Source organism: Nothobranchius furzeri, chromosome 2, assembly GCF_043380555.1.
Source record: "Nothobranchius furzeri strain GRZ-AD chromosome 2, NfurGRZ-RIMD1, whole genome shotgun sequence".
In the NCBI taxonomy this organism is placed as follows: domain Eukaryota; kingdom Metazoa; phylum Chordata; class Actinopteri; order Cyprinodontiformes; family Nothobranchiidae; genus Nothobranchius; species Nothobranchius furzeri.
Window position 1 is genome coordinate 23,373,023 of NC_091742.1, and position 9,227 is coordinate 23,382,249.

The following is a 9,227-nucleotide window of genomic DNA, read 5'->3' on the forward strand; positions in this document are numbered from 1 at the left end:
ATGACTATTGGTGCTCATTCATTTGGAACGAAAATAAATAAATCAGGAATTATTAACCAGCATTAATTCACCCCTTCAAAAAGAAGAGTAGGTAATTACTAAGAAAGACAAAGATCACTTAAAAACTATTTCTGTGAAATCAAAGAACAGCATTACATCGCACAAGTCTCAGGGCGCAAACTGTGTAATATGCACCATTAATGGATGTGCTCATTTTGTCAAATGGAAATTTTAAATTAAAAGCCAGTCATACACATCGCCCACTGCCTTTCACGACTCATTTTAAAAGAGAAACCATTTGATGTTGAGATATTAAAGTGTTATGGTCATTTTATTCACACATAAGCGGCCTGCATTTGTGTATTAGATAAGCAATAATGTTGTATGTAACCTCAGATTATACCAATGAGTATGTGAAGTGAAGAGCATGACTCAGCAAATTAATACTTTAAATGTGAGTTTTAGCCATTTTTGTGTATACCACTATCAATTATGTATAGCAGCCGTCTTCAATTGAGTTGACCAAAATGTATCGGCTGTGGATGTACATTAAATGAAGACCTTATATGTGTTTGATTAAACCATCCAATGGTTCATCTGATATTTTGCTAACAGACTGACACTTAGCATACTGCTAGCAACACCGCATTCAGTTAAGAAAGGTTCAATGATCTTTTTGGCCAGGATTAATAGATAACTTGGACATAAATAAAGGTTTGGTGGTAATTTACTAAAATGATCTTGACATATAAAATATTTCTGTTAATACCCATTAGATAAAAGTGCATGTATTAATTTACCTTGAATGTGTTTTCTATTTTGTTTGTGTAATTTTAAACGTGTTATAATATGTACAAGGATGTCTTGTACACAATCTGAATTTATTTGTTTGTATCCTTAACATTTAGATTTTGTCTTTTTTAAATAATGCTTTATAATCTAAATGACCTCAAATGTTTCCAAAACTAAGGGAAATTAACCTTCAAGACCTTCTTACTATTTCTTCTAATATTCACATCCATCAACTGCGACCTGTGTGTTTGCACGTCCAGTACTATGGTGTTGATATGGTTGTTATTATTGTAACACAGCATCTTTGACCACTGTACTTTAATGAGTATGTTGATGATTAACTCATTCACTGCCATTGATGACTAAAGTGGTCATTTTAAATCCAACCGTTCACTGCCAATTTGCTTTTTTTTTTTTACTGTGTGGGCATCGGAACGAGCCCCGGCACTGTGAGAAAAAACACCCCAACACTAAAGCCGATCTTCATTCGCATACGTCACACGTCACGTGATCAGGAGGCAGAAAATCCATGTGTTTGGAGATTGTTTTGGGCTGCTGCTGTAAAAAAAAAAGTGAGGCGTGAACCAGAAAAGCTTCTGCTGATCACAATTCAACAACGGATTATGAACGAATGGATAAAGCTCGAAACGTGCGGATTCTTCCTGATGTAAGAGGTGAGTCTCTGCTTTGTTTTGGTTGTTTTGGCGTCGACGTCATCCTAGCGTGCAACATTCTGTGACTCTTAAAAACAGTTAAAACGGTGTGAAACGCTGGCAGCGAAGGGCTTTACCGATCAGGAAACGGCTGGCAGCAAATGAGTTAAGTGGAGCTTGTTGTGTATTATGGGGATGACTGTCAACTATAACTACACTTAATTAATTTTAGCCCAAGTATCTATAAAACAGACTGAATCATGGCTATTACTGTTTTCTATGGTCTTTCAGCTGTAACGGCCATTTTTATTTGACACTCATTCCAAACCCTAATGAGTTTTACATCAAATGGTTATACTGAGACTTGTCCATTCAGGGATTCATCAGCTATTTAGCAAACAGAAAAAAAAAGACTGGGTTTCCACAATGTTTTAAACACTGACCTAATACCAGTTTTTCAAACACATGGTAAACAGCACTTGGGTTGGGACAATGTGATCTGGGTGATTTGATCTATTATAGGCTGGTAAAATGCCAAAATGACCGTAATATCTGGGAAACTGAACCAAAAAGTTAACCCCTTAACGCCTGATGTTGTTTTAAATCATAAAAATTTTATTCACTTGTAGATTTTCTTAAGGGTACATGCAGTATTTTGGTTGCCTTTGGTGAGAATGCAGGTTTGCGACAACCAGCGTTAAGGGGTTAAGCAAGGAACTATGTACGTCCAATAATATCAATTTAGTGGTCCATGATGAACCCGTCCATCTGCTTATCTGCAGTCGGGTCGCGAGGGCAGCAGCCTAGGCCCTGACTTCCCTCTCCCCAGCCACTTAGGGCCAGCTTCTCCGGGGGAATCTCAAGGAGTTTCCTGGCCAGCCAAGAAACAGTCCTTCCAGAGTGTTCTGGGTTTTCCTTTAGCCTCCTAGTTGGACGTGCCCGGAAAATCTCACCAGGGAGGCGTCGAGAAGGCATCCTAACCAGATTCCCGAGCCGCCTCAACTGGCTCCTCTCTATGTGGAGGAGCAGTGAATTTACTCAAGCCCCTCCCAGATGACCAAGCTACTCACTCTCTAAAGGGAGAGCCCGGCCACCCTGCGGAGAAAACTCATTTTGGCCGCTTTGATCAGTTATCTCATTCTTTCGGTCACTACCCAAAACTCGTGACCATAGACGAGGGCAAGAACATAGACCGACCGGTAAATCGAGAGCTTCGTCTTCCGGCTCAGCTCTCTCTTCACCACGACAGACTGGTACAACGCCCAGCACCAATCCTCCAATCAATCTTGCGCTCCATCTTTCCCTCACTCATGAACAAGACCTGGAGATATGTAAACTCCTCCCCCCTAAGGGCACGACCTCATCCCGGACCTGGAGAAGATCTTCTATCCTTTTGCAGCTCTAGACCATGGTCTCGGATTTAGAGGAGCCATGAAAAACTTTGCTTTCAAACATGTTGACAGCCTAAGACAATAATCATCTGCTTTGGCTAATAACAAGATCAGTATTTTGAAACAAATCTAAAGCATGTCACACCTTCATAAACTAAATAATTTATCACCACAATGAATTTAATGTAGAAGCATATTCTATGACAATGATCTATCCCCATTACCTGTAGGTTGTATATTTTGACAATGACTACAATAGTTGTTATAACCCCATTTTAAACAAATGTTAAATAAAAATGGTTTTGCCAGTTACAGACGTCATCCTCCTACCATCTGACATCAACGCCAGATACATTAAAATAATAAAACACGTGTAAGTGTTTTTAGTTTAGTTTAATAATTAGTATTTACGTAGACGGTGAGAATAGTGGACTTTGAATTGGATTAGAACTGACCAATCGGCTGCCTGGTGTCACCCAGCTCGAGCCATGGCTGAAACACGGGCCTGTTTTATTGTTTGTTTGTTTGTTTTGTTTAGAATATTATACTGTATGGATACAATCACCTTCATGGACGGATCAACCATCCTGAAACACTACCTGTTTTGTTGTTAGCCTGGCCCCGTCACCTTGATGTAACAATCACACCACCACGCTGCACAAGAAAAGGTGTTGGGAAACCAAACGAGTGCGTCTCGTGAGGTTTGCAGCGTTTTTTCACGATATCTATCAACATCATTTTTTTTCCTCACTCAAAACTAAGCTTTAAATTTCTGTTACAGCAGCTCTTTCTTCCTCTCTCTCTCTCACACACACACACACTCACACACACACACACCGCGGGGAGGAAGGCCGCCTGCTCCGCTCCGCTCGCGTTGCAAGTTGGAAAAGTTGCACGTTTCACCCAAAGCCTCACCTTTTAAAGTCAGCGGAACGCAGCGTCGGCCGGCGGGCTCGGCGACCGCGGCGAAACTCCAACTGTTGCACGCGGCTTCCGTGTGAGCTGCCGGTGAAATCCTCGAACATAAACACAAACTGGCAAATGGAGGCCGAGAGCCACGCCGCTGAGCCTTGCATCGACCGACCTGTGAGCCAAAAGCGCATGCACAGTTTCACCCCCTCCAATGGCGCGTGATTCCCGACCCGCCAGCAGCGCGAGGGAAGCGGGAGTGCTCACCAACATCCACCAGAATTTTATTTTTCCCCGACGTGTTCCCACCTCGCGCTCTGTCTGTCTGTCCACGCGCCGGTGAAACTACATAAGAGTAATTACCAGAGTTTGTTTGATAAAAGGTGTCTGTCTTCCTTATTCACTTCTTCAATCCTGGCTCATCTCTCTCTCTCTCTCTCTCTCTCTCTCTCTCTCTCTCTCTCTCTCTCTCTCTCTCTCACACACACACACACACACGCACACTGGTCTCGGGTTGTGACGTAACACTATGGCGGTAGAGCTTCAGTGGCTAATGTGCTGGCTGTCCTTTGGACAACTCAACTGATCAAGAGTCTAAAATAAAATGAAAAAATAACGTGATCATAAAGCCGCGTTAATCTTCGTCCTGTTTATTTTGTAAACAAAACCCTCCGGTTGCACTTACAACCATTAAATAACCAGCTTTTAAAAGTAAGACTCGTCTAGGATACAAATGCTGATTGGCTACTGCTTAAGCAAGATGGCGGCGTAGCAGTATAAAGAAAAAATACGTAAACTCTACGTTTTTTAATTATTCATTATGGTTGCCACTTTTTTTAGTAATCCTAGTGGGTTTTGGTTATTTTTAGCACATGTTGTTTTTGATAGAAAAATAGATTAAACACTGGAGGAATAGAGAAATCCTGTAAAATAAGAATGGAGCATGTGCTTGGTGAACCTATGAAACCAACTCTACAGCTTGTGCATTTTTGTGCGTGCCAAGGCTGCTCCCCCTCACACACCTTTTATAATAATTTGTAGTACGTAACTCTAAGGTGCACATGGCAGGATAACAAACACTAACTTTGGTTAATGAACTTCGAAGAGCCTGTACTTCCTGTTCCCTTCACAGTGATGTCAACATGGACAGTAGTGGTAGGCTAGGTGAATCGATCCAAATATTGATGTTATCGATACCAAGTCGGCATCTTTACTTGATCAATACTAGCCTAGCAAGATCGATTCCTTAATTTAAGTCCCACTCTGGTTTGAAATGCTGTGGTTTTGGCAAAAAGGAAACGACAAAGTTGCCGGACTTGCTGCCAGGGCTGCCTCCAGAAAAATTTGATAGAAGTGGCCAGATGGGGCCAATTAAATTTTTGGGGTGGCACACCAAATTGGTCCTTGTGGTAACTCTGGTTGAATTTAGTCTGTGGCGATGTACTGCATTGCAACTTTATTTGTATTTATTAAAATAACCGTACGTATCCAAAACATTTAACTAAAATTTTACAAACACAAACATTTTAGAAAAATACATGTCAGTTATTTAAAATGTTGTCCCAACTTTTATTTAAACGTGTGTTTTTTTGTTAATTCACATATTTTGCTATGTTCACAAAAAACTTCAGATAAAAACATTTTTTTAAATGGTGAACAGCAGAAACACGTGTATTTTTTTATTATGATTATTTATTTACTCATTAATTGTAATATTTTTATTTTGTTTTACAATTATGTGTTGAATAAACAAGATCAATATATGGTATGACTGAACATTAATATGATTTGTTAACACTGCCTTTTCCCCCTTGGGGGGGGGGGGGGGGCAGCAATTTTCTAGGCCACCCCTTGGGGGCGCCTTTGCTCGCTGCTCCTGTGTCAGCTCAGCGCAAGCACACTTTTCTCCCCTCCCATCCCTTAAGTTTAGATGTGGCACTGTCACATCATGAGTCACGTGACTCAGACCAGCAAAGCATACCATAGTGATCATATATACACAGAGGCGACATTGGGGACTGTAGAGCTTAACCGCTTCGCCGCCAAATTGGATGGGTCCCTCATTCTTCGAAGCTCGAAAGTCAAAAGAACGCGTTCATAAACCCATTCACGTACGCCAGAACAAATGCACTCACTTTCACTTTCGTCAGGCAAAATACAAAAGAGTTCAGTTCACGTTCGCAAAAGAAATGAACGAGTTCTCGAACGATCGTTCCGTGAATGCGTTCGGGCACAACACTGAAAGGTGCAGTATGTAAGAATAGTGAGAATTTTACAGTGAGAAAATCCCAAGAGTCTAATGTTTCAGTCATTTAGGAAGGAAGGCTCTACTGAAACATTTCAAATCCAGCTGGCTGCGGGGGATTGTCAGTTTTTCTCCTTTCAAAACAAAGTAACTACTGTTTACCATCAGTGAGTGCGGGGTTTCCGCATCTCCTGCAGCGCAGACAATTGTAATTTGATGATGACCAGCAAAAAGCTCCACAGTTGTTTAAAGTGGTTGCAGTAACCAAATTTTGCCACAGGAGGCCATTTTTACTTCATTTCTACACAATGCACCTTTACGTGACAGTGTGATGTAGATCTGTCAGGCTTTTCATATCCTAGAGTTTCACCTCCTATTTTCTATCAGAATTTAATTCAGCAGATAGGTGTAGGAGACTATTTTCATGTTCAGCCTGCAATAAAAAAACTCAGAGTGGCTGATTATCAGGGTATCCGCGTGTCCTTAACTCATTCACTGCCAATGACGACTAAAATCATTTGCATTTTTTTACTGTTTGAGCATCGGAACGAGCCCCCGCGCTGAGAGAACAAACATCTCAGCCCTGAAGCCGATCTTCATCCGCATACGTCACAGATCACATGATCAGGAAGCAACACATCATGTGTTTGGAGATCGTTTTGGGCCGTTCCTGTAAAAAAAGTGAGGCGCGAACCGGAAAAGCGTCTGCCGATCACAATTCGACAACGGATTATGAAAGAACGGATAATGCTCGAAACACGCGGACTCTTCCTGATGTAAGAGGTGAGTCTCCTCTTTGTTTTGGTTGTTTTGGCATCGACATCATGCTAGCGCGCAACATTCTGTGACTCTTAAAAAACAGTAAAAACGGAGAGAAACGCTGGCAGTGAAGGCCGTTAGCGATCAGGAAACGGCTGGCAGTGAATGAGTTAAAAAGTCTTAAATTTGCTTTTCCAAATTTAAGGCCCTAAAAATCCTTCAAAATGACAAATAATCCTTAAATACAGTTTCCAAAGGTCTTAAATTACCAAAGACCCAATAAACAAGATTCTTTTATTACTATAAAATTTTCGTGAATTTCTAGTTAGTATTCAGCATTTTTTGTGCATGATGTTGGCGTAAGCGGATCCGTACACGTTCAGTTGGTTGTGAAAGGGGGCTGTTTTTAGATGAGCACATTAGCTGGTTAAGCTAGTGGGAGCTTGCACCATGGGGAAGTGCAAGTTTAATGGTAACTGGATGGCTAATCCCACGTTCACGATGTGGTTAGTACCGGTTCCAGGCAATAGCTGGAAATTATAGCTTAAATTTAATTTTTAAAAATAGCTTCAATTTTTGTCAGTGTCCTTAAAAAAGGTCTTAAAAAGTCTTAAATTTGGATCCCTTAAACCTGCAGATACCCTGGATTATTGTCAGAAATAAGATTTAGAAGGTGGTTTTCCAGTGTTCCACACCTTTAAGCCAATTTATCATCTTCAACCAGTCTGACTATTCTCTGACATCATCAAGACATTTTCATCCACATAACTGCAGCTTACTGGATATTTTCTTTTTTCCAGACCATTCTCTGTAAACCCTTTGCTTATGTGTGAAAATCTCAGTAGATCACCAGGTGCTGAAATACTACCACCATGGGATTGGCTGATTACCTGTTTTCGAAAGTGGCCAAGGTGTGTAGTTTGATGTGAAACAACAAAAACAGAGGGTGGGTTTGAGTTTGACCACATTCACTAAAGATGATAAGCAATGCTTTTGTTTTTTATTCAAAATATTTAGACCATTTACAACTATTTTGTGCATTAGACACCTCTTTCCACAAAAGTCTGGTTTATAAAGAAAGAATGTGCACACTCTCTTACCTCGAAGAGGGTTTTGTTGAGGCTGGTTGAGTACGACTTGATGAACTCACTCAGCTTATATTTTTTCCACATGAGAATCTCACGGTCTTTGTTAAACCCTGTGCAATTATTAGGCTTTTTTTTAGACTTGAAATGGATTGAGTGTATCCTCCACTCCTCCAAAGCTGAGAATTTCATATTAGGATGGTGCACAGTCAGCAGAAACAGCAAAGACTCCCATCATCTCTTCACTTAAAAATTGCCATCCCCTCAGATTTCACAGCAAGCATAAAGAACACCTCTCAGATCATTTGTTTCACACTAAACATTTAATGTGGAGTCTAAATATTTGCTAAAGGAAACGTGGTCATAAAACATTGCAGAGACACTGCAGTACGTAAGTGGGATGTGTTTAAAATAAGAAACTGCCACGTTTTTATTATTAAAATTTTTCAACAGTATAAGCTTCTTTTGGGGCGTCGCAGTGGTTAGAGCTGTTGCCTTGCAGCGAGAAGGTCCTGGGTTCGATTCCCGGCCTGGGATCTTTCTGCATGGAGTTTGCATGTTCTCCCTGTGCATGCGTGGGTTCTCTCTGGGTACTCCGGCTTCCGCCCACCATCCAAAAACATGACTGTTAGGTTGATTGGTCTGTCTAAATTGTCCTTAAATGTGAGTGTGTGTGCATGGTTGTTTGTCCTGTGTGTCTCTGTGTTGCCCTGCGATGGACTGGCTCTCTGTCCAGGGTGTACCCCGCCTACTTGCCCGTCAACTGCTGGAGATAGGCACCAGCCCCCCTCCCCCGCAACCCCGCGTGGACAAGCGGGCTCAGAAAATGGATGGATGGTTGGATATAAGCTTCTTTTCTCAGCACACTGAACACTGATGTAAATTGGTGAAAATCCTTCAACCTATTTTAAGTTAGGCACCAGCTATGTACTGTTTTTCCATTGACCAGTGGGGGAGTTAATGGCTAATGAATACAGAACATATTTTAATTTACACATGATTCTGGTGTAATTACTACACTCTGTATTTTTATTACTGATAGTTAGAGTACATTTTCAGAATAAAACACCCTGCAAACCAATGTTCATTTAAAAACAAGTTCTTTTTTCCATGCAGCAGACGATCCATGGTCTGGAAGCCTGCACCAAAAATCTGCCTTTTAATTCATCCATTGTTGTTAAAATGCCACAGCACACAGGACTGCCCAGATAACGATAAATTAATAAAAACAAACACGACTTGGAACAGCTTAATGTCCAAAACATCTTAATGCAACCGAACTTTTATTTGCTAATTCTGGCTGATTATCATCAAACCTATGGAGAAAAAACGTACAATTTACTTTTATATACAAATGCAAAAAGTCTTTATTATCTAATATCAGCATATTAAA

The 9,227-nt window shown here is 40.8% G+C and overlaps 1 protein-coding gene across 3 annotated transcripts in view; it reads right to left on the bottom strand.

Moving 5' to 3' along the window:
- magl (MAX dimerization protein MGA-like) overlaps nucleotides 1–4,203 on the bottom strand; it is a 30,270-nt gene extending 26,067 nt beyond the window's left edge. For 2 of the 3 annotated variants that reach the window (XM_015948137.3, XM_054748434.2), the window contains exon 1: nucleotides 3,752–4,203. The gene's annotated coding sequence lies outside the window, so the exon portion shown is untranslated. The remainder of the gene's footprint in view (nucleotides 1–3,751) is intronic. The other variant, XM_070545109.1, reaches the window with a different exon arrangement.
- Nucleotides 4,204–9,227: the final 5,024 nt, after the last annotated feature.